General features: G+C 37.4%; 1 long non-coding RNA gene across 1 annotated transcript; it reads right to left on the minus strand.

Annotated features, from left to right (window-relative positions):
- Positions 1-5,175: 5,175 nt before the first annotated feature.
- On the minus strand, positions 5,176-6,842 carry LOC141430045 (uncharacterized). The gene is made up of 2 exons (XR_012451598.1): positions 5,943-6,842; positions 5,176-5,546 (listed from the first exon to the last, which is right to left on the minus strand). It is a non-coding gene; the product is annotated as an uncharacterized lncRNA (long non-coding RNA).
- Between the last annotated feature and the right edge of the window lie 16,465 nt (positions 6,843-23,307).

Consider the following 23,307-nt stretch of genomic DNA (forward strand, 5'->3'; position numbering starts at 1 on the left):
AATCTTTGGAAGCTTCTGGTTTCTTTATATTGTGTAGTAAAGTCTTTATTGTACATAAAATACATGAAATTAACAAATAACAAGATAATAAGATGTACAAAGGCGAACTTATCCCTTAAAGGGATCTCTTCCAGCTAACCTTTGAACGATATAAGGTACTAATGAGCTAGCTATAGCTTTGGTACAGTAGCTTATCTGTTTACTATTTACGCCTTATTAATATATAATATATCCAGGCATAGTGCATAATATAGTGACCACATAAACGTACACAAGTATTAGAACTTGATAAAATGTAAATATAGTAAGTATGGTACAAAATCAATAGAAGGTATTTTCACATTGTTGGAACGCGGTATCTTAATAGAAACCAACAAATAACCGTAAGTACAATGTAATTAACTACAGCTATCCGAACTATTTGTACAATTTTCAACTCGATTGCCTTTGGGTCTGAAGTTCGAAGATAGCTGTAGTGAATAGCGCGAGTATCGGTTGCAAATGACGTAGAAAATCTACAGCTCCATCACCTTACTAGTGGACCGGGAAAATTATAACCGCAGCAGTTCAATGCTTTATTTAAGTGTTTTCCCAGAGATAAGACCAAGCTAGGTCGATTTGTCATCCCCGAAAACCCCCACTTACCAATAGAATAGAATTGCTTGTTCCACATCACCTCAGGCCGTATTGTCAAACGGCCCTTCTTTACCGTGGTACCATCGGATAGTACCATTGATGGTGCTACGGTGTTTTTTGGCCATAGTAGCATTGATGGTACCACAGACGCGCTGACGTTCGCGATCGCAATGATCCATCCTCGTCTTATGCCGTGTGAAAAAAAGTGGTGAAAACGATTGTGATTCCAAGGTGTAGTAGGTATTAATTAAGGCTTCTGTAAAAATAGTACCTATTTTATGCAACTGTACCATCAGCCAAATAAGTGGTCTATCAATTTTTAAACAAGTTCCTATCAAATGAATATGTCGCTATAAAGTCGAACTTTCAAGTTGATACACGTTTACATTATTGTTTTATGACATACAAACGATTAAGTCCGCCTTTGTACAAGTATCTCAAAGTTTGTCAATTGTGTTTTGTTTCTTTTATTTTGTACAATAAAGAGTTTACATACATACATTATCAACTTTAGGGTGGTAGACCACATATTTGGCTGATGGTACATCATAATAAGGGCCACTGAGACACGAGTGCGAGTTTATAGGTCATAATAGTTAGATACCCATCAGTGTCTTAATCGCTGATTACCTATGGATAGTGGCATGGTACCTTACCTTTTGTATGAGCTCAAACATACTTAAACAATTATTAAATAATGAATAATCACATAACGGACAATAATAGTACATTACTGCAGAGTCCAGTAAGTAAGCCATCCTGGACGAGTAGATTCGAGAATCACTCAATCACATCAATGATACGAGGCCAGGGTGGCGATTGGGCCAATCCACGAAAATACAATAATGGCGAATATATGCTAATAATAAATTAAATATCACGGCTGCGTTTTAATTACACTTTGCATGACGTTTCTCACATGTTTTTACAAAAGTTGCATGTATTATAAATAGTATACGACAAAAAATTAATTAATTATTACAAAAGACACGCACCAAACGTCATCGCCAATTCCTTATTCATTTACTAATAATTCACTGCTTAGTTTCCGTGTTTTTTTCATATTTCTAAAGTACCTACACATGATCTAGAATAACGAAATAAATTATGAAGTAATTTGATAATAAGCAACATAATAACAATGAATAAAATAAATTTGTCACGGGAATTTAAATTTCTCGAATGTTCTTACTACCTACCGCGATCGAGAGGCCGCGCCTTCTTTCCTCAAGATCTCTTGCTAATCGCGGCAGAGCGCACGTCTACTTTTCCCGCGCAGAATTATCAAATTTTGGATTTACATTTGCTTGGTGACACATTGTCACACTTTTGCATCATTATCAACAACAAAAAAAAAACAAGGAAAATACCCATATTACACATTTTTAAACTATTTATTAAGCTTGTGTATTTTATGAACAGTAAAAATCGCTGGCGGTGCTCTTTCAGGCTTAGTATTCAGTTAAAAAAATATATGAAGTCACTAGCTTTTGCCCGCGACTTCGTCCGCGTGGAATAGTAACTTTGGAAAGTATTTAATTTATTTAGGGTACCTATTCTGCCAATAATAGCACATAGAAACTTCTACGGTTTACTGAAAATAACCTATTTTAATACATTGCTTTATATCTAAACTAATTTTTTTTGTTCTTCCATTCTTTGGTAAAACATAAGTATTCTACCCTGCCAACACAAAAGGACTAATTCTTCATAGTGAGCTCTTGACATCTTACGTCCTTTATTGTAAGTTAGGAGGGTAGGATTATAATTAAGACGGCATTCTTACTAAGCATTGCTACACATATTTCCGATAAATATACTTATAGTAAATTTGTTTGGAATTCCTTACGAACTTTCATCCCCATATTTTCAAGTAGGTAGGTATGAAAAATGTCGAAATTTGAAAAGAGCCGGAACAAATGTTTTTTAGGGTTCCGTACCTCAAAAGAAAAAAAATGGAACTCTTATAGGATGACTTTGCTGTCCGTCCGTCCGTCTGTCTGTCAAGACCCTTTATCCCGTAAACGTGCGGAGTATTTATCGAGTTGAAATTAAAACCCTAAACTCAAAAAAAGTTATAGGGTACTTCCGGCTGTCCTAGAAACTTGAAATTTTGTATAAAAGCAGCTCTTATAGCAAATTTTATTCCCTTTATAGCAAAATAAGTAAGAAAAATCTGAAAATCATAATTTTTCATGTCTGACTGTCTATGTTAATAAGCCATGTAAAATGACCCCACATTGCGTACATTTTGCTTATGAGCTTGGCTCTGCTAACACTTGATATTCATAAATACCTATGCACGGAACCCTTGATGCGCGAGTTCGAGTCGATTTTAACCGGTTTTTTTTGTTCTTATCGAATACCTAAACACAAAGATTCATCTATTTATCTGTGATAATGACGACGTTCCATATAAATTTTCATCCTATTTCATCCCCTCGCAGGTAAAATTTTCAAAAACCCTTGAACAAATATCTATTTATTTTTCAAAGTGCCCAAGTGCCAAGTTTCATAAAGAACCACCGATTTATCTTCTACAATGTCGACCTTCATATAAACTTTCACCCCCTATTTCACCCCCACACAGGAAGAATTTAGAAAAATGCGCGAAAATATATCTATTTATCTCTTATCACGTGCCCAAATGCCAAGTTTAATAAAGAACCATCGATTTATCTTCGAAAATGACGATCTTACATATATAAACTTTCATCCCCTATTTCACCCCAAACAGGAAGAATTTTAAGAAACGCTCGAACAATTATTATCTCTTATCACGTGCCCAAATACCAAGTTTCATAAAGAAACATCGATTTATCTTCGATAATGACGACCTTCCATATGAGCTTTCATCCCCTATTTCATCCCCTCACAGGTCGAATTTTCAAAAAAGCTAAAACACATACCGACTTATTTCTTATTAAGTGCCTAAATCCAAGTTTTATGGTTTTATTTCCGACAGCGACGAACTTCCACCATATAAACTTTCACCCCCTATTTCAACCCCTTAAAGCCTTTTTTTCGCGATATAAGATAGCCTATGTTCTTTCCCATGGTCTATTCTATCTCTGTACCAAATTTCATCCAAATCGGTTCAGCGGTTTTGCGTGAAAGCGTAACAGACAGACAGACAGACAGACAGACAGACAGACAGACAGACAGACAGAGTTACTTTCGCATTTATAATATTAAGTATGGAAGTATGGATAGTATGGATGTTCATCATAATCAACGTCATCATTGCCATTTGTTTTGTGTAATGTAATTGTGTTAAAAACTTATGGAAATTACGATTATATGTGATGTTTGCTTTTAAAAAGTATTTAAATTGGTTCATCGGTAAGTACCCCGCGGGAACTATGCAATTTCCCGGAATAAAAACTATCCTATGGGACTCAAGTATCTGTGTATAGAAATCTTTTTTTTTTCCGACTGGATGGCAAACGAGCAAGTGGGTCTCCTGATGGTAAAAGATCACCACCGCCCATAAACAGCTGCAACCCCAGGGGTATTGCAGATGCGTTGCCAACCTAGAGGCCTAAGATGGGATACCTCAAGTGCCATAGTAATTTCATCTTGTTTATTTGATAATCAACATAACAATACTTAGATTTTGTTCTAGATATCACTTTTTCTATTCAGTGATCTGTTTGCGAAATATTCAACTACTTAAGGTCGTTTGTCACGTTCAGCTAGGCACTACAGTGCCAGTAGATGACGTTAATGTGCAAATTCCACGTATTTTATTTTTTTAGGAATGAAATCGTGGATATTTTTATAAAATAATGTACATACCGCCAATAGCGTGAAATTTGTGATATATCGTACCAAGTTTCAGATGTATTTTAATTTAGAAAATACTTTCACTTGATCGCTGCAGTTTCGACTGAGATATTTTCGCACACATGCTTGTAATTTGTTGTAAACAGAAGTCTTTGTTAATTTCGCTCTCATGATCAAAGAGCAGATTGGCCCAGTTGCATAAGGCTTGAGTTTACTCTATCCTCAGCTTAGGAAGTTCGGGTTCAAACCCGTTGTAAGATTTAACTTTTCTTGTTTTTTTTTTTTATTGTTCTCAGTTAATGATGTTAATATTTTTTGAAATGTGTAGCTAAAAAATTATAAGACCTAATTTAGGCACAAACATTTCTTTTTTAAAATTTTAGGTAAATCTGAATATGCACAGCACAACTACAGTAAGTACTATGAGACTTATAATTCCTCACATCCACTCAAGGGTTGCTTGGTAGAGATCCCTTCGAGGGATAAGTTCGCCTTTACAAAGTCAAGGAAACCGAATCACGTACCAGAGTGGAACCCAAGTGGAACCTTTTCATATTCAATTGCGCTGTGATTTCTTTGGCAAGTGTATGGGATGTCAACATGACATTAGTAGCACATAGGTTCCACCCTGGTACGTGACTCAGTTTCCCACTCGAGGTTGAGGTTTCGTAACCTTGACCGTAACTCAACGATTGTTTTTTTATTTTTTATTTACAATACACTTTACATACTATGAGAAAATTAGTCATAATCATTATCCCTATACATTATACATACCTACATATAGAGGCCTCCTCTCACAATGAGGGCTTGGGCGTTATTTTCAACGCAGGCCCAGTGGGAATTGAAATATAGCACACACCATTAATTATATAGCAGGTGTGTGTACGTTTCTTCATGATATTTAATTGGTTGGGTAGTAATCGAAGGCTCTACTGAACAACAAATAAAAAGTCCATCACTAAGTCAGTTTTTATTTATTTATTTACATCAGTCAATTAAATTAGCCCACATACAACCACTGCTGAGTGCCTCTTGCATTTTCACGCCACTTTTCCAGTCTTGTGCCAGTCTCGTACACAGCTTATTAGCCGACAATGTATGTTATGACAGTGTTTTTCACTCTGTAATTAAATATTTTATTATGAAAATAAAACATATTTTGAAGAAGCATATTTTGTCAAATGAACTTTTCTCTGAACTCCAAAATTACCGAGATATGAGGCTCAAAAGTTAGTCCGCTACCAAGGGGCTGGGGACTTGAAAAAAAAACAGTAAAAAAATCTGTCCTAAACACCTACGGTCATGGAAACTGAGACTTTAGGCGTCCCCCATATTTTCCCGTGTTGCCAATACTCGCCACGTTTGATAAGCGGGTTGGCGAGCGTAGTAAGTATATGATGTGGGGTTGCTTGGAAAACGCTGCTGCCCATCTTCTGATATTATCCCTCAGCCGATTCCTACGCTACCCACGGGGGTGGTGGAAGTTGTATGTTGTACTCAGCCTCTACTGTACTTACTTTTTAATTTCCTTATAATGCGTCTTTTTCGAGACCAGAGTATTGATGCTTTATGTATTTTTTTCGCAAAGTTCGTGGCTTCATAGTTTCCAATGTGAATTATAATTCAGTTCAATACTTGAAAATATAACTGCATTCACATTATAGATTATAGATAATGATAATCCCGCCAGCTTCGAGGACAAATTACGATAATTTAATTTAGGAAAAAATTACTTCATTAGTTTACAATGTCATGACAACCTATGACAACAAACGAACAAAAAATTATGACTTGACGAATTTGACATTTGACTTGATGTTTTTTTATTTTTATTTTATGGAAAAAGCCACAAGCCATGCAGCCTTTATCTGATTTTATCACTACTAATTTATAATCCGTTAATGCAATTTTCCGTACTTATTTGTTAATACGTTAATGTTATGTGATTTTCTTTCTAATTTCTGTCGAAAACCCAAAGAATTGGCAATACATTTGTTCGTTGCACTTCAGTCTTTTGACTGACGGACTTTGTACCTATGGCCAGCAAAAATATTTAAAAAAAAGTTAAACGAGCTTCAAAATGGTAATTATGTGATTTTGATCAGACAAATCAAACGAAATCTGGCAACGTCGCTTAGCATCGAATTGTCAGCGAGTTGACAACGTAGCTGAAACACACACTACTAACCGAGCCGTTGGCGTACGATACTGTCACCGTCCACTCACATATTGACAAAAAATAACTAAAATAATCATCTAGATTAAGCTATTAATCAAAAGCTTTCTTTAGGTAAATAAAAAATGCCTCAAATAAAGAACAAAATAAAAGTCAACAGATGTGATTTTAATTTCAAATTATTCTTTCAAGCGCACATGATTGTGTTAATACATTAGTATGGAAATCGTTCCACCTTAAGTGCAAATTTTCATTGAAATCGAGCGCCCCCCCCCCTCTAAAACCTAAACTGTTGGGTGGAAAAATTTGAATGGTAATTCAGAATGGTAGTAAATATATCAAATTTACAAGAAAAAATATAGCGGCTAAGATTGCTTGAGAATTATTAGTATATAGTTTAAGAGTAAATAGCAGCCTAAGGTATATAAAATATACCTAAACTTGGAAGATTCAGTACCTACGCAATACGAAATCTTTAGAAAAATATAGGCTACGGAACCCTATCCTGGGCGTGTACGACACGCTCTTGTTTAGTTTTTCGTACCTAATGCAATCTAATTTTTGCAGCATTTTCAATCAAATTCTCCAGTCTTATAAACATAAGAAATTCACTTGTCGTCTAATTATTGAAGATTAGATTATTTCGGGTTGATTGACCTTTTCAAATTTGCTGGGAACTTAAAATAAAATAAAAATAAGATAAGATAAAACTAACCTATGTCCTTCCCCGAGACTCAAATGTTTCAGGATGTATTCATGAATTAAAACAGTAATTTAGTTAAAGAACATGCTTTTTACTTCTCATTGAAATTATACATATCTACATACATCTAGACCACTATATAGGTAATGACACTGACAGCGCGCCAAACAGGTTACGTTCGGAAACATCCCTCTTTCTTTAGAAAAGCTCATACTACCCTAGGACATGTCATAGTCGTTGAAACGGGCAGGTCTACATCCTACCCTGGTGCTACGTCGTGGCTCTGGAAGGACGTTACCAGCCATTGCTTCTTGGTATTGTTGAGCTCTTTGATTTTCCGGTCTGAGCTCATCTTGTTCTGCTGAAAATATAAGTTCTGTACCTGTATGGTAAGGCTGAGATGGCGACCACTCTGTTGTTTGTCTTGGGACATTCACTTCTGTAGGTACCATCTTGTGTATAGAGGAAACACCTTCAGGACAAGGTCTTATGTGAATCCTGTTTCGCCTGTATTCTTTGCCATTAGCAGATACGACATATGACCTATCATTCAGAACCTCAGTAACTTTTGCAGGTACCCATTTTCCATTCCATTCTGGATTTAATCTAACAGCCACATTTTGACCTATTCTAAGCATGGCAGTGTCCTTTGCTCTTTGGTCATAGTTTACCTTATATTTTTCTTTTCGTTCCTTAATAGTTTTAGGTACATTTGCAATAAGTTTGGGTATTAAATGTTTTAGCAGACAGGGTAGACCAGTTCTCGTTCTTCTGGAAAATAGTTTCTGTACTGGACTTGTCAAATCATCTTCTTTGGGTACATTCCTCAGATGTAATAATGAATACCATAAGTCGCTTTTAGTCTCCAAGCTCTGTATTACTATTCGTTTTGCTATTTTAACAGTTATTTCTGCTTTGCCATTTGACTGTGGATAGTGCGGTGATGATGTAATGTGTTCAAAATTCCAGCTCACAGAAAATTTCTTGAAATCTTCATTAACAAAATTTGTGGCATTGTCGGTACAAACTCTTTGGGGAATACCATGTCTCAAAAATTTTTTTTTACATATATCAACAATTTCTAATGCTGTAAGTGACTTTAATTTGTCTAATTCGAAATAGTCTGAATAGTGATCAACTGTTACTAAATATTTTGCTTGGCTCACCGTAAACACATCCATTGACACATATTGGAATGGATATCTAGGCACATCATGAGGTTTTAGAGGCAATTTTTGCTGTGCTGTGGAATTTGTAACACAAAATCTACATTTTGCCACAAAGTTTTTTATATCATTTGACATGCCCGGCCAAAACATATTTGTCCTTGCTAGCCTCAAGGTAGCTATAATGCCATTATGACTTGCATGTACCTTTATCATTAACTCTTCTCTTATTGACACTGGTATAAGTACTTGGTCTTTTCTTAGTATGAGGCCATCTATAGTTGATAATTCATGCCTGAATTTATGATATATCCTTATCTCAGATGGCATGTCAGATATATAATTAGGGAAACCTTTTATGATATATACCATTATTTTCTGTAGATTGGAATCATTTTGTGTTTCTGTTTTAATCCTCTCAATAAGTTTGTCTGAAATTTTTAAATATTTAACTGCTGAAATCTTGTTTATAATCTTAAAAATTTTCTTTTCATTAAACTTTCTTTCCTTTTTTAAAATGTCCTCATCCTCTTCTACTGGAGCTCGTGATAATGTATCTGCTACTATGTTATCTTTGCCTTGTATATACTGTAATTCAATATTATATTTTTGTACTGTAAGTAGCATCATCTGTAACCTTTTTGGTGCCTCTGTGAGTGGTTTATTTAGAATGTTAATCAGTGGTTTATGGTCTGTTTTAATGATTATTCTTGGGTTACCAACTATATATTGATTAAATCTTGTGCATGCAAACACTACTGCAAGCATCTCTTTTTCAATTTGAGCATATTTTTTTTGTGTGGATGTGAGACAGCGGGATGCAAAAGATATTATCCGATCATTTTGATATAAAGCAGCTCCCAAACCAAATTCACTTGCATCACATTCAATAACAACATCTTTGTTCAATTCAAAGTATTTTAGTGTAGGTAAATCTGATATAATCCTTTTTAAATTATTAAATTCTTTTTCTTCTTTGTCTGTCCATTTAAAAATTACATCCTTTCTAGTAAGTTGCCTTAGGTGATGTGCCTCATAACTCAGATTATTTATAAATTTACTGAGATAACTCACCATACCTAAAAATCTCAACACATCTTTGTTAGAGGTTGGTGTTGGCATATTTTTAATAGCATGTACCTTTGATTTATCTACTTGAAGACCATCCTTTGTTAAATAATGTCCATAGTACTTGACAGAAGTCTGAAGAAAGTTGGCTTTATTTATATTTAACTTACAATTGATTTCTCGGAGTCTAATGAATAATTTTTCCAGTTTATTATTATGGTCTTTTGTTGCTTCTTCTAAATTATCACCAACACCATATATCAAAATATCATCTGCTATTATTTCAATCCCTGTAAGACCATGCAGCAAGCTGGTAAGTTTCTGTTGAAAAATCTCCGGCGATGATGTTAATCCAAACGGAAGACGCAACCATCTGTAACGGCCAAAAGGGGTCCAAAATGTAGTTAATTTGCTACTATTCTCATCCAGACTGATTTGCCAAAAGCCTTTCTTTGCATCTACGGTACTAAAAACCTTAGCTTTGCTCAACTCAGGCAACATCTCATCCAGAGTAGTGAACTGATAGTTTGGTCTTTTCAGAGCTTTGTTTAGAGGAATAGGATCTAAACATATTCTAAATTTAGAATCTTTTTTAACAATCAAAATGTTGTTTACCCAGTCTGTATGACACAATTCTCTAACAATAATTTTATCTTTTTCTAACTGTTCTAATTCAGACTTCAGTTTATCTCGAAGAGCCATAGGAATCCTCCTGGGTGGTTGTATTTTTGGTGGAATAGTATTATCAAACTCTAAAGTAACCTCACCTGGAAGACAGCCATATCCCTCAAAAACATCTTGATATTTCCGGACCAATTTTTGGCATTGTTCATTATTTATCTCCGGGCTGGATATAGTGTTGCAATATTTTATTAATCCAAGAGCCAAGCATGCATTTTCTGACAATAAGGGTTTATGGTCCACATCTACTATGTGAAATTTTATAGAATACTTCTTGTGGTTACTGACACATTCAAAAATTTTAGTTCCATAATCTGTTATTTCAGAATTATTAAAACAGCGCAGCTTATGTATTGATGGTTCTAAGTTAGTCAGCTCATTACATCCTGTTATTGTTTTATAATAGTTTACACCCATTGTACATACTTGTGAGCCAGTATCCAGAATGCAATATGCTTTCACCATCTTGTTTTCTATGTTAAACAGCAAGGGCACCTCCCTATGGCCAGATCTCTTATTTATTTTTATTTCTGATATGTAAACATCATCATCTGATACATCAGATGGTGTTTGCTCACTGACCTCACGGACATATTTTTTCTTACAAACTTTTGCCAAGTGATTCCATCCCTTGCACTTTTCACACCTCTTTTTATATGCTGGACATATATTTTTGTTAAATATGTGCTTGTTGCCACAAAACTTACATGTTCTTAGCTCTTTCTGGTAAGTCTTTTGTTCATTTATTTTATTAATTGATTTTTCTTCTGATTCCTCAGTTTTCTGGAGCTCTGTCAGTTGCTTGCTGGCCGTTTCCGCTGACCTGCAGATATTTACAGCCTCCTCCAGATCCAGATCTGCTCTTCGTAGTAATTCTTTCTTTGTGTCTCCATTGATAATGCCCACTACTATTCTGTCTCTTAAAATTTCCTTTTCCATAGTACCATATTGGCATGGTTTTACCAGTTTTTTTAATGATAATAGATATTCAGAGAAATCTTCTCCTTGAAGCTGTGTTCTCGCATTAAATAAATATCTGGAGTATATTACATTTGTCTCTTTGCTTATGAACTCTTCTATTTTCTTAAAGATAAGCAATTCGTCTTTTTTATCTTCTTCAGTCAGACCAAACTCCATGTATTTTTTCATAGCCGCAGAGCCTAAAGCACTGATTAGTAGGCCGGCTTTTATTTCTGCCTTTGCTGGTGGCCATTTGTCAATTCCAGAGGCCAAACAGTAATTCTGCCAGCCGTTCTTGAAAAATTCTAAGTTTTCATGCTGATCGCCAGATTCGACTTGTAAAGGCTGTGGCCATGGGACATTGACCCTGCTTGCACTGGAGTCTCCCGTGTTAGTAACAACTTGTTGTTGTAACAATGTGATCTGACTTTGCATTGTCGCGAGCAATTTTGTTTGTTGCTCAAGTAAGAGCGCGAATTTCTCATCAGCACTCATTTTTTCACTTTATTTTGGTCACTGCAGCACTTCTGACACCATGTTTCAGGATGTATTCATGAATTAAAACAGTAATTTAGTTAAAGAACATGCTTTTTACTTCTCATTGAAATTATACATATCTACATACATCTAGACCACTATATAGGTAATGACACTGACAGCGCGCCAAACAGGTTACGTTCGGAAACATCAAACTAGGTATACTTACCGAATTTCATCTTAATCGTAGTCAAAATACCACAAACGGGACTTAACTTTAACCAACTTTTTGTTGATTAGGTTATTCTTTGTTCATTTGCAATTACTTGCACGAAACACGGGAGCGGAAATATTTTAGCTAAAAGAGACTTGATATTTTTTAAGAATAAAGAAGGTTTAGGTTAGTTTCTAACAAGCACCTAATTCTAACGTTACAAAACACGTTGCTTTAGCCCGCTAATCTACTTTACGAGCCAGTGTGGCACTTTTCGCCAGTTTTATGAGCGCTTTAAACGTACACTTGAGGCTCTCGTACCCAGAAGTAAGAGCAAAAGATATTGTATTTTCAACGCTTTCGTATTTTACCATTCACAGAAAAACTACCCACAGATTTAGTTTACGTATTCAAAGATGTTCACAAAAGCCATAAGGAGTGTTAAACCTTCTTGTTTATATTTTTAATATTAAACACCCTGGCCATTTTTGATATGTGTGTATTTTGTATTTTGAATATTGTTCTGTTATTCTGCTTTGGTCTACTGTCATTACTTCTGTCTTGTGTCGCATACTGTTAACACATTATACTCGTTTTTACCCTGCTACTCTCGTTTCCTTCAATTGGTTATGGGCCCAGAGTCGCGTAATAAAACGAAGAAACAGTGCTAAGTATAAAAAAGTGCTATGAGTTCAAATAATTCATCGGCGATACAAAATTCGTCGGCACCAATGGCAACGTCAACGTCATCAGGTTCCGTAAGCATAACAAAGCTCAACGGCAAGAACTTCAGCACGTGGATATTTTCCTTAGAGTGCATGCTCATCGATCTCGACCTTTGGGACGTCTCCTCAAAACCCATCGAGACGTCAGACCCAATCGTGAAGAAGAAGGATGCAAAAGCACGAGCGAAGATCTGCCTCGCCTGCGACGAATCGGTTTACCCGATCATCAGGTCAGCCACATCAGCGTATGAAACCCTACAATCTTTAAAGAAAGCCTACGCTGACCACGGCTTGACAAGACGCCTTAGCCTAATCAAGAAATTGTTAGCACTAAAGTTCGACGGTAACATGCAACAATATGTCAACAATATGCTAGCGACACAGCAAGAGCTGCAAGGAATCGGAGCCGCAGTTGAAGACGAGTTCCTTGCTATTATAATGCTGGCGGGACTCCCAGAGTCGTTCAAGCCACTCGTCGTCACACTGGAGCACGCGAACATCAAGCTTACATCGGAGAATGTGGTGACAGCTCTTCTCAAGGAAGGCCTTAGAGCTGAACCCACCACATCCAGTACCCAAGGATCTGACTACACCGCGCTACACGTCAAGCCATCTAATAAATTATTTTGTAAATATTGTAAAAAGTTAGGGCACGTAGTTTCGCAGTGTAAGAGCATCAAAATTAACAAAAACAAGAATGTTTCGGCGGTCAAATCATTCAATACATCCGAATTCACACTTTCATCTTGTTTTGCTAATATTCCTCCCACAGGTCAACAAGACTGGTTCATTGATTCTGGCGCAACTTCCCATATGAGTAACAGGAGCGAATGGTTTTCTGATCTATCATCCCATACGATCCCTATTACAGTTGCGAATAAAGAACAATTACTGAGTCATGGTAAAGGTACTGTAAATATGAATATATCTCCTAGTGTAAGTAAAATAAGCGATGTTTTATATATTCCTGGCCTAGCTACCAATTTGCTTTCTGTTAGCAAATTAAATCAAAATGGTTTCGATGTTTTGTTTACATCGAAAGGCGCGAGTATTTTTCCTAGCGGAGGTTGTCAAGTGACAACTAATGTCATTGCCACAGGCTCAAACCATAAAGGCATGTACAAACTAGATGTAAGTTCGAGTACCGCCTTGCTTACAAATAGTAAAGAGTCTGCTATGTTGTGGCATAGACGCCTTGGCCATATCAATGTCAAATGTTTAAACATTTTAAAAAATAAAAACGTTGGCATAGACTACGCAGGTAGTTTGAACGAAACTTGTGTTCCGTGTTTACAAGGTAAACTTTCTAAGAGACCTTTCCCGAACTCTACTAGTAAGTCGAGTTGCGTATTGCAGCTTATTCATTCGGACTTATGTGGTCCTATGAGTACGCACTCGTGGGGCGGAGCCCTTTACTTACTAACATTTACAGACGACTTTAGTCGCAAAACTTTTGGATATCTTTTAAAAACAAAAGACGAAGTTTTTAGTAAATTTGTAGAGTTTAAGCATTTAGTAGAGAATCAAACAGGGCATAGGATCAAGATTCTACGTTCGGACAACGGCCGTGAATACGTTAATCACGGGCTGTCAACCTTCTTAAAGGAGAACGGAATTATCCATCAGACCACAATTCCGTATACCCCTGAGCAGAATGGAATTTCAGAACGCGCGAACCGATCCATAATGGAGAAAGCCAGATCTATGCTCCAGGACTCGCAGTTACCAAAGGCATATTGGGGAGAAGCTGTCAACACAGCTATTTACTTAAAAAATCGTACGCCTACTCAAGCTCTTAAGAATCAGATTCCAGAAGAGATATGGACTGGCACGAAAGTTAACCTGTCTCATCTGAGAGTCTTCGGCTGCCAAGCTCACGTTCTCGTACCCAAAGAAAAACGTACGAAACTTGACGCAAAGACGCAAACGTGCATCTTCGTTGGCTACGCAACCGAGAGCAAAGGCTATCGACTCGTCAATTCCCAAAATCCTCGAGTAATAATAATTGCAAGAGATGTTGTCTTCATTGAAAAAAAACCTTCACAGCAGTCCAATCAAAATTCATCTCAAATCGACACAGAATCCCAGCAAGAATCAACTCAAGTCCAAATACCGATCTTCGAACAGCCAGTACCACCAATAAATGTTCATGCGCAGCCTGACATCCAGACACCACCTGTGTCAGTTCAGCTCGAACCTCAACCTCTGCAAGTAGAACCTCAACTTGTTCTTGAACCTGAACCAGAAGCCATACAACCAGACCAAGCACCAGAACGGAGATACCCGTCAAGAGACAGGCATCCTCCTGCGCGGTATGTTTGTACAGTGCAGATGACTTCAGAGGAACCTGAAACATATAAAGAGGTCACAGAGCATCCGCAAAAGGATCAATGGTTTGAAGCCATGCAGGCTGAATATAATTCATTAATGAAACATGGGACATGGACATTAGTGGACAGACCCAAAGATCGCAAGACCACAAAGTGCAAGTGGGTCTTCAAACTTAAAAAGGACACAAGCGGACAAGTTGTGAAATACAAAGCACGGCTTGTAGCCAAAGGATTCACACAAGTTGAAGGAGTTGACTACGGCGAAACCTTCTCGCCAGTTGCAAGACTGTCTTCAGTGCGGATTTTGATGGCATTCGCAGTTGAATTAAATTGCCAAATTGAGCACTTGGATGTGGAAACGGCATTTTTAAATGGTGATTTAGAGGAGGAAATTTACATGGAGCAACCTGAAGGCTTCTCAACTGACCCTAAACATAAAGTTTGTCTACTTAAAAAGTCTCTTTATGGCTTGAAACAAGCGCCACGTCAGTGGAATAAAAAGGTATGTGACGCAATGTCCGCCTTATCATTGACACAAGCCACAAGTGAACACTGTCTCTACTACAGACGAGACGGAAACGACATATTAGTCGTAGCAGTATTCGTCGACGATTTTTTTTTACTGTGCAACAACGACCGGCTTAAAGCCGAGTTTAAAAACGGACTTAAAACGTTTTTCACAGTTAAAGACTTAGGTCTTCTCAAGGACTGTCTAGGTATGAGAGTTATTCAAAAGAATGGTTCACTCACTCTCGACCAAACGAACTACATCGATAAATTAATCGATAAATATAATATGAACGACGCTATATCCGTTACAACACCTATGGAACCTGGACTTAAACTTACCTTACCAGAGAAGGAAGATGAAGTTGAAGTGCCTTATCGGGAACTTATCGGCTCGTTAATGTACGTTTCGATTGGTACGAGACCCGACATTGCTCATACGGTCTCGTATCTATCACAATTCAACGCACATTACGGGGGGGTACACTGGAAAGCCGCTAAGAGGGTCCTTCGTTACCTCAAAGGTACCAAAGACCTCAAACTACACTTCACTAAAGGCCAGAACTACCCAGTAGGTTACGTAGACGCAGACTATGGGAGCAACGTATTAGATAGGCGATCCTTTACCGGTTACTTATTCCTCATGAGTGGAGCACCTGTCTCCTGGGAAGCGCGAAAACAGCGCACTGTCGCGCTATCTACCACAGAGGCAGAGTACATGGCTCTCGCAGAAGCCTGCAAGGAAGCCATTTACTTAAAGTCACTCATATCGGAAGTATTCGCCATCACTCATCCCATAATCATACACACAGACAATCAAAGTTCCATTAAACTTGCACACAATAACACTTATCACGCACGCACAAAACATATCGACATCAAACACCACTTCATACGAGACACACTGACACACCACGACCTACATCTCAAATACATTCATACGAATGACATGATCGCCGATATTCTTACTAAACCTTTGGCAAAGCTCAAGCACTGCAAGTGCGCCAATCAGTTAGGTTTAAGTTAGATTAGGCTTTCATAGTAGGTTTATTATTTTTGTGTGTACAGTTAGTCTTAAGTAGGTGTAATATATTGTATATATAGGGTGTTATTTTTCTTATGTTTGTGTTAGTGTTAAGTTAGTGTATAGTTTAGATTTTTGATATGTCTACTTGTATATATTGTATATATACAGGGTGTTTATATTACGGGGGGGTGTTAAACCTTCTTGTTTATATTTTTAATATTAAACACCCTGGCCATTTTTGATATGTGTGTATTTTGTATTTTGAATATTGTTCTGTTATTCTGCTTTGGTCTACTGTCATTACTTCTGTCTTGTGTCGCATACTGTTAACACATTATACTCGTTTTTACCCTGCTACTCTCGTTTCCTTCAATTAGGAGAAATGCAATATTCCCTCTCTTTGGGAATCACTGGTGAGGAACTGGACTGGCTCCTACTGCCGCGGATTAAATGTATCGCATTCGCGACCACATTATCGCTACGAAAGCGAAAACTTCCTATAAGTACGTAGGTTAGGTACCCTACAATAGAGTTGACTGTACATTAATCGAAGCGAATGTGTTAAGCGCAATGAACTCAGCATTATGCTGTGCCGGTGTCCGATTCACAACCGTTACCTATTTTATTATCTATCCTACTTAACAATATTGTTGTGTCTTGTGTATTGTTGTCTATTGCTGTGTTGTGAATAAATGTATTTCTTTCTTTCTTTCAATGTGTCCAAGTTTGAGGTAAGCAAGAGTGAAACTGGGTGCAAAACGTGAGTCAATTATTATTTAAAACCATCTCCTATAACATCCACTCGTAGCTTTTTGCACGTAGGTACGTACTACGTTCGTACGTTTTTCGGATATAATTGGTTATATTCAAAGTCAGTAGTAAGTATTAGAGGCGCTGGGCACAATATGCTTCATTCTTCACTAAGTCTGACTTTTAGGCGAGAGTAGAGTAGCTATCGGTTATCGTTTGGTAATGGAGTGGGGACTATGGGGGCCCCAATGCATCGCGGGGCCCTGGGCACGTGCCCGTGTGCCCAGTGGGGAAGAGGGGCCTACATAGGATTCCTTTTATAGGAATTTTGAATGACGATGATCTCTGATGACACGCTCTAATGTGGTTAATATAACCAATTTTATCCCGGTATAAAATAGGGAGTGTGCAAAGTCATCACGGGACAACGGCAACAGCTAGTTTTTACTAATTTTGTTGAGTACGACCAGCCAGTACCTATGACAATACCAACGTAAAGCAAATCTCGTTCTGGCAACACTAAAAACCAGACTCTGATCATTCTGAATGAAGGTTTAAGTTTTTATGAATAAAAACCATGCTGTCTCTTTTCATCTTAGTTTGTGCAATGTGTGTTACGTATTAAATTTTGTGATTGATATTTTTTCTATTTGTGAAATGGTAGTCCTAATTTTTTTATTTGCCGCCATTTCATGCTACTTACCAAGACTCGCTAGTACCTACCTACTTCTATTTATTCTCCTAAGTCCTGACATTTTTTAACAAACTTAGCGTTTAAGACCTAGACGTGGTTGACCTGCTTTGTTATTTTGGATATTATTTCAAATCTCTTAGAATTCTTTATTCAATGAACAATTTGTACTATATAAAGTACCTACATTCGGCCGTTATTCTTAGTGTCAATTAGTCCTTCATAAAATACGCGAGGACTTCGGAGGCTATGTGAACTTTTTGCTTTAGTTGTCTGTGCTCCTAGGTTTAGTGGGCGTTGAACGCTTTATCGCCAGTGAAGTTTGATACTTTTCTGTTATCACAACGAACAGGGTTTAGGAAGAATTGTAAATTACTACAAAGCCGAATGGGAAAAGTTTATATCGGTAGTTTTTATTGTTTTAAAACTCAATAATGGGTTCCTTTTCCTTCCTATCTATAATTTTTATATCGATATTATCCCTAATTATCCTTTAGGTAGGTACTAATATTATAAGTAAACACAAATAATACAAATTACCATTCTAAGGAGTTCAAAATAGTTTTAATACGTCGTACACACACATATTTCTCACCTCGGCAACGACTAGCGCGTACCGCGTGTGCCTGCATTTCCACTCACTTTCCACGATGACCTATCTACTCGTATAGCTCGTAGAAAGGAGCGTGCTAGGGTTGGCTTTATGGAATATAGTTTGACAGCTTATATAAAGCTAGCTGAAGGACCTAGAACTACTGAAGACAAATTACAAACCGGCCAAGCGTGAGTCGGACTCGAACTCGAAGGGTTCCGTACCACCGATTGTTAAGATGAACAGATGGACGGAGAACAGATAGGCGTTGGAGCCGAAAAGTTCTCGAGTGGAGAACGCGGATTGGCAAGCGTATATATGACGTCCACCAACGAGATGGACGGATGACCTGGTTAAAGCTGCGGGTTCAAGGTGGATACAAGCCGCTGTCAACTGAAGCAACTGGAGGAATATGGGGGAGGCCATGTCCAAATTGTCCAACAGTGGACGTCCTACGGCTGAGATTATGATGATGATGATGATGATGATGATGATTGTTAAGATTAAGTGTAAAACGCCGAAAAACAACATTTCAATTTTGGCATTTTATTAATTTACTAGCTGTTGCGTAGAATTCATTTATCGCTATCCCGCGGGAACTTATAAGTATGCAATTTTCCGAGATAAAAACTATCTTATGTCCTTCCCCGGGACTCAAGTTGTCTGTACACCAAATTTCATCTAAATCGGTTCAGCGGTTTAGACATGAAAACGTAACAAACAAACAATCAAACAGACTTCCAAACTTTTGCATTTATACTGTTAGTGGGATAATACATCGATGCCGCTATTCGAGAGCCATTGAAAGTATTAACCGCCATAAAATTTGCGTTTAATTTACAGAAATATAATTAATTCACTTTCAAGGCCACGAATTATTAACACTAATCAACATTAACATAAAACCTAATTTTGCGATAAGCGAGGTTCATTAGCCAGTTTCCACCGGTTCCGCCGCCATAAACCTCTACGACAGCTGACATTCCTGACGTGACATTTCTTGTTTTTCAAGCCGTGCGTCTCTTTCATAATGGGGGAGTAGAAAGAGATGTAGCTAGTGACAAAGCTGCACGTGTTATTAAATCCAGCTGGCATCCTTACCGTATCTCAGACGTACTATTTCGGAGTGAGCAGTAAAACGAAATTACTTGGGACAGATTTGAAGGCCCCCAGGGTTGGCTAAGGCGGGTGTTTCGGGGTTATTTACATAGGGCTCGCGCGGGCCCCGTCGTTATAGAGTGCGAACCCTAGTCGCGCGGAAAAATTGGGGATTTCGACCTTTGCATGATATACAGTAGAAATGTCGTAGCATGCTACGTAAATAACGTAGACACGCTACGCTTCTCTGTCAAGGAATATATTTTTATCGCTTTTGTCAGCGAGTTACAGAGGATAGTTACTTGTAGATGATGCTCAGGGGGGCTACTACAAACTTCAAAAATCGAAGTTTGTACCGTCCCGTCCCTCTCACTCTCATATTAAATAATATTAGCATGAGCGGGACGGCAAGAAACGAAGTTTGAATTATGCACTTCGTAGTATAGTTAGGGCCAGACGCATTTCTAAATAACTCTGACGTGAAGTCCTTATTCACCTATTTTACTGTGCCTCTGCTGTAGTCCAGTCAATAAAGTGAGCTTGTTTTTTAGAGCCTCTACGATAATTCTAACGTCTGTATAACTTTTATGTATAATGTCTTAAACTTTTGTAATTTTCACTCATAGTCAAAATACTACATCATCCCAGCCTATATACGTCCCACTGCTGGGCACAGGCCTCCTCTCAGAACAAGAGGGCTTGGGCCATAGTTCCCACGCGGGCCCAGTGCGGATTGGGAACTTCGCACGCACCATTGAATCGCTTCGCAGGTTTGTGCAGGTTTCCTCACGATGTTTTCCTTCACCGCAAAGCTCGTGGTAAATTTCAAATGTAATTCCGCACATAAATTTCGAAAAATTCAGAGGTGCGAGCCGGGGTTTGAACCCACGACCCTCTGCTTGAGAGGCGATAGGTCAAACCACTAGGCCACCACGGCGTTTCACCATAATAATACTACGCACAGGACTTATCACGCTAACACACACGAGTAATATTTACTCGTGACCACGGCCACTGTAATGTTGCCGAAACGTTGAGGTAAATATTGCTCGTGTGTGTATTTTGACTATAATTTTTATGTAGATGTTAAATAATGCACGCCTTCGGATGTAGTTCAAAAAGTTGGACATTTTATTACTCGTAACTCAGGTAGGTGGAATACGAAACATTCCATTGTGCAACAGAGTTAAACTTACAACCGAACTTTTTCAGTCAGTCATTTTCTTTGGTGTTGAATCAGTTAACACAGTAAAACTTTTTGAACCGGACCCTTTCACTCTTCTACGTACAACGACGATAGAAGTTTCAGTCATTATTATTCATCATCATCACCATCACCATGACTAGGCCATGCCGCAAAATGATTATGGTCGTATTCAATATAATTCAATAATTCGTAGCAGAAATCGGACCCTTTGACAATGACTACACACTACACAGAAAGGCAAAATTAATTCTTTATCGTCCATTGCTGATTTGGAACCATTTCGTGTCATGCGCAGTTTTTATCTTATTTTTTTCTGTTTCGTCACAGATAAATGTTTTCTTTCTTTTTCCGTCCGTCCGTCCGTCCCTCCGTCCGTCCGTAATATTGTTGTAGGAAAACTATAATGGTTAAGTTGGCTTGAAAACTATTAGTAGTTTTAAAGTAAATAGCAGCCTAAGGTATAAAATTTACCTAAACTTGGAAAATTCCGTATAAAATACGAAATCATTAGAAAAATATTACTTAATTTTTTCGTAATGGCTACGGAACCCTATTTTGGGCGTGCCCGACATGCTCTTGGCCGGTTATTCCTTTTATTTTTCTTCAAATTTATTACGTCTTGTCAGACTACAAAGTTGGATAGTCGGTTTTAAATTATTGCTGGATAAAAATCCTATTTAAAAAAATATCACGGGACAATTCACACCGATTGACCTAGTCCCAAAGAAAGCTTAGCAAAGCTTGTGTTATGGGTACTAAGCAACGGATAAATATAATTATATAGATAGATAAATAGGTACTTAAATACATTTAAACACCCAAGACCCGAGAACAAACATTGGTATTTTTCATGCAAATATCTGCCCCGACACGGGAATCGAATCCGGGACCTCAAGCTTCGTAGTCAGGTTCTCTAACCACTAGACCATCTGGTCGTCTACACTATTTGCATAGACTATATTGACATAAAGTTTATGCCACGCCCACGATTCGGATTTCCGAAAAAGAATCGCGATATGTACATAGTTATCGTCGAAACCGCCGAAACATTGAAATTACGTACTTACCTAAGTACTGGACTGTTTCGGGGTATTCTCGATTTATAAACGAAGCTGGTAAACTTAACATGTATGAAAAATGTGCAAGTAGGTATATGTTATATCGTTTAAGTTGCATTTCATTGTGGCGCTTCAAAATAATTCGCTTTACGGCCTCGCAAAATAATGTAACTTGCACAATTTTTTTGCAGACCAAAACTGGGTATACAATTTTTGCCCAAATTCATGCCCGAAAGTGCTAATATTTCCACTCATAGAACGTGCGTGAACCCTTTGCATGGAAAGCAGCCATAACCTCCCGATTCCTAAACCGGTCGCGTCCTGCGTACGTAACGTCCTGTACGCAAATGAAATAATATGCGTAGTATGAGAATAAAAAAGGGAATAGACTGGTAATTTCTTTAAGTACCTACCGCTATATGAAGCAGCATTCTAAGTTGAGAAATATATTGTTGTTTAGTTAAAAAAAACTTACCGGTTTCTATTCGAATTAGATTTTTTCAGAGTTATTTTTTAACTTCTACCGTCTTTTTGATGATGGATAGCCCAGTGGTTAGAGAACTTGACTACGACGCTTGAGGTCCCGGGTTCGATTCGATGCCCGATCGAGGCAGCTTTATAAGAAAATACGAATGTTTCTCCTCGAGTCTTGGGTGTGTATGTTTTTATTTACCTATAAAAGTATGTTTGCCCAGTACGTAAGTGCTCAGAACATAAGCTTTGCTTACTTTGGGACTGGGTCAATTGGTGAAGTGTTCCGTGATATTGTATTGTATTGTACCTATTGTGTTGTAAATAAAAAATTGTACATAAAAACACATGAAAATAACAGAACACAGGATAATAAGATGGACAAAGGTGAACTTATCCCTTAAAGGGATCTCTTCCAGTGTATTATTTTTATTTGTCGTTAGTGTGTCCATTAAAACATTAAGGAAGAATGTATAACCTGAAAATTTTCAAAGAAACTTTTAAAATAAAAATAGTCCAACGTGAGGTTTAACCTTAGACGACGAAGCAGAAGTTACGTAGATAATGATACTGAAGAAATATGAAAAGAATTCTTGATTCTTTATGATACCACGTCATAAAATATATCCTACGAAACTACAGCTTATTACCTAGAGAACGATCAAAGAGCAACGAAAATCGGGAGGAAGAACATGTTGTTGACTTGACAAATCTACGCCAATGATTCGGCAAAGGCCGCTCATTTTAGTTCAAGACTTTGAAAAAAGTTTAATAGACTCTTGAAAAGCAATTCTAGAAGCTCAAATTTGGGTAGATTTTGTTAAATATTGAATTGTTGCATTATTTGTTTTTATATTGATGAAAGAACATAAATATAAATAATGTTGCTTCATGAATATTTCATAAAATGTTCCATTTATCTGCTGAGAATATCTTTATAAGTCTTATGGCACAACAAAGAAATTTATCTTATAACAATCA

This window comes from Choristoneura fumiferana, chromosome 8, assembly GCF_025370935.1.
Source record: "Choristoneura fumiferana chromosome 8, NRCan_CFum_1, whole genome shotgun sequence".
Taxonomy (NCBI): Eukaryota; Metazoa; Arthropoda; class Insecta; order Lepidoptera; family Tortricidae; genus Choristoneura; species Choristoneura fumiferana.